At 43.9% G+C, this 3,759-nt stretch overlaps 1 pseudogene; it reads right to left on the bottom strand.

The window, feature by feature from the left end:
- Nucleotides 1-338: 338 nt before the first annotated feature.
- LOC120858022 lies at nucleotides 339-534 on the bottom strand (annotated as a pseudogene).
- Nucleotides 535-3,759: the final 3,225 nt, after the last annotated feature.

The raw sequence follows: 3,759 nt of genomic DNA, 5'->3' as shown, positions 1-3,759 counted from the left end.
ATCGCAGGCAGATTCTTTACCAGCTGAGCCACAAGGGAAGCCCAAGAATACTGGAGTGGGTAGACTATCCCTTCTCCAGGGGATCTTTCCGACCCAGGAATTGAACCAGGATCTCCTGCATTGCAGGCAGATCCTTTACCAACTGAGCTATCAGGGAAGCATATAGATATGTCAGCTGTTAATCTACCCATGCTTCCAGGAGGCAGTGCTTTTGTTTTTTTAAGTTTAAACTAGTTTCATAAAGATATAACACATGTATGGCTGTTAATTCTACAAAATCTTCATCATAGAACTTATGATACACCTAATTAGCAGTAGCACTCAGATTTTCTAAATAGTCATTGTTTTTCTCTTCTCTACATAGCCTTCTTTTTGTTGGCTGCCTTCTGCTTTTATTGCATGATCTCAGATTCCTTCTGTTTCCTCTGAGAGGTAATCAAACTACCTGCTTCTCCTTTTCCCCTTACTAATTTTCTGGGATTTCTTTATGTATTTCTGATGGGCAACTTCTCCTCCTTGATTTCCACAGGCCATGCTGACCACCACACTGAGCCTGGAAGGGAGGAACTCCAAAGAGCAATGACTTCCTTACAGGCTCCATGGCTGAACCCATTTGTCTGTCTGGAAGACTGAGCTTGCATGGGTGCTCCCAGTGCTGACATTTTTTCTTAATGAAGAATTTATTTTGTGGACCTACACCCAGCAGTAGAAGTTTTAAAATTTTGACTTCTGAGGCAGCATTTTAGAAAATCTACTTTATCCTCACACACAGGCGTTGGAAACTAAGAATGTCTGGGGGCTTTTGTATAATCTGATTAAGAGCTGAATAAGAAGAGGAAAGGGGTCAACGATTAATGGTTTAACACCACATTTACCTAAGCTGAAAAGGTTTTTCTAAAGACCTTTTTAGAAACTTTTGTGAAGTATGTAATATGAGGGCTGGGCTGGAAGCCCAAAGTTAACACATCCACCATCCTTTCTACCCATTCTTGTCACTTTCAATGGTTAGAATTCTTCCACACCTAAGCTCTGAGACAATCCTCCTCCATTTTCATCAGGCATGGAATTAATTCACTCGTTTTATAGCACCATCAGAAATCTGTAAGCTTTTACTCTGAAAGCATGCATTTTACTCCGAATGCATGTTGGTTATCACATGCATTCTCAAGGGAGGTGACATCACTCTGAAAGAGGCAAAAATTGGTCTTTAGGGTGGGGAAATCTTAGACATTGCACTGACTTACAGTCCTTTAAAAGGACCACAGTCCATTATTAGATATAGAGCATATCTCTGATAATTTCATAGGAGACAATGAGGTAAAAACAATCTTTAAAGCTCATTTAGTGGAGCAGTAATAATAATTTTTTTTAAGTTTGGGAAACACTGGGTTATAAGGAAGGACTTAAAAACACATGAACACTATTTCTTTTCTCATCCCACAATGCCCTCAGGAAAAAGGATGTTGCATTGTGAATTAGAAGACTTGAGTTTTAACTTTCGTATCTACCACCAATGAGCAAATACTTTCATTTATTTATTCAGATATTCATTGAGTACCTTCAATGTTCCAGACACTATGCTAAACTCTGGGGGTACAAGATAAACAAGATGTCGAGTTCTAATTGAGGTTATGTTTGAGAATGGAGCAGATAAGAACTAAGATCCAAATATCTATAAATAATAACTATGATGGTAATAAATACAATAGGTGGCTATGATAGATTATAATTAATTATAAAAATTATAATACATGCTATAAAGAATTTATAAAAGGACAAGAGGAAGTTAAGCTGGTAGAATGTGAACACAGATGGTCTTCCCAAGACAGTGACATGTCTGAGTCTTGAATAGTGAAAAGAATCCAACCCCACAAGATCTGGAAACAGGGTTTCCAGGCAGAGAGAAAAGCAAAGACAGAAGTCCTGAGGCAGAAGTGAGTTTGTTGTGTACAAAGAATGGAAGGATATGGCTAGCATGAGACAGGAAATGGGCCAGGCCAGATCATGCAGGGCCACGCAGGCTGTGGGGCAGAGCTTGGTTTTATCCTAAGTGCTCTGTGGCAAATTTGCTCTGTGCTTTAGGCAAATTAGTTGATGATTTCTGTCAAACAATGAGTGTGGGGTGGTGGGGGTGGAGCAGCTGAATGTTCTAGAATGCTAAGTTGAACCTCATCTAATTCAGGACCTGGGAGAGATGCCATAAATCTCCAATGGGAGAAAAGTAAGGTAGCAGGTAAAGCTTAGACTGCAAGGAGATCCAACCAGCCAATCCTAAAGGAAAGTGAAGTGAAGTCACTCAGTCGTGTCTGACTCTTTGCGACCCCATGGACTGTAGCCCACCAGGCTCCTCCATCCATGGGATTCTCCAGGCAAGAATACTGGAGTGGGTTGCCATTGCCTTCTCCAGGGGATCTTCCCGACCCAGGGATTGAACCCAGGTCTCTCGGATTGCAGGCAGACAATTTAACCTCTGAGCCACCTAAAGAGGTATCCTAAAGGAAATCAGTCCTGAATATTCACTGGAAGGACTGATGCTGAAGCTGAAACTCCAATACTTTGGCCCCCTGATGCAAAGAATTGACTCACTGGAAAAGACCCTCATGCTGGGAAAGACTGAAGGCAGGAAGAGAAGGGGATAACAGAGGATGAGATGGTTGGATGGCATCACTGACTCAATGAGCCTGAGTTTGAGTAAGCTCTGGGAGTTGGGTGATTGACAGGGAAGCCTGGTGTGCTGCAGTCCTTGGGGTCGAAAAGAGTTGGTCACGACGGAGCAACTGAACTGAACTGAACTAAAAACAACTGAACTGAACTGAAATCTCCAGGGTTGCTTGCTCATCACTAGACTGGGGCAAACTCACATTTTGCCTGGAAAGGAAGGAGCAAGAAGGGCTGGGACATGCATTCCTCTGAAAGTGGAACCTGCCTTCCTCCCATTTTCAATTTTTGAGATGCACGGAGTACTTTTTCCTCACTCTGCCAATCTCCTTCTCATGTTACATTGGAGCTGCCTAGTGAGCATAACCATGCGATTGGGGGTCAGGGACCCTGGGCTCTGGACCCCTACCTCTAAATAACTTGTGACACAAGCCAGTCTCTTCCTGGATCTGGGCCTCCAGACCCTCATCTGGGACCATGATTAAGATTCCTTCTAGAACATAGACTCTGATTCTATTATCTTCCTCTTCACCAGAGATGAGAAGGAGCATAAACCGTGCATGGAAGCGCACCCAAACTCTCCTAAAATAATAAAGCAATTTCCTTTGAGATGGTTGACAAGGAAAGTCAGGAGGCCCTTGCAGAAAATGATGAAACCCAGTCCCAGCTGAATATTAAGTTAGAGAGAGGTCTGCAACTGGGCCGGGGGGCAGAGAGAGGGGGAGATGCCAGGGTCGGGGGAGAGAGAAATTTTAATTGCGATTGTTTGGCCTGCTGATCCTAGGCAAATGACAAGGAGCCCCCAAGCAGCCTCAAACACGGATATTTGAAAGGCAGAGACGGCTGGGGGATGGTTTGGCTTCGCCCTCCCCTCTGAGGCTGTTTGAGGAGCGGTCTGCGGTGCTGACAAGCACGGGTTTTGGAGGCCATTGAAAAGTTTTGGGCCTAAATAGGGTAGGCAGCTTGGCTTAAGTGTTGCTATGGAATACCTGGCAACCGGCAACAATAGGCCTTTTAGAGAATCCAGGGCAAACAGTGACCGTGGTAATGGGGTGGGCTTAAGGGTCTCCTTGCCCGGCTGGGCCCCTCCTCTCCTCACAG

This window comes from Oryx dammah, unplaced genomic scaffold (genome assembly GCF_014754425.2).
Source record: "Oryx dammah isolate SB20612 unplaced genomic scaffold, SCBI_Odam_1.1 HiC_scaffold_29, whole genome shotgun sequence".
In the NCBI taxonomy this organism is placed as follows: domain Eukaryota; kingdom Metazoa; phylum Chordata; class Mammalia; order Artiodactyla; family Bovidae; genus Oryx; species Oryx dammah.
This window is presented reverse-complemented; position numbering and strand designations above follow the sequence as displayed.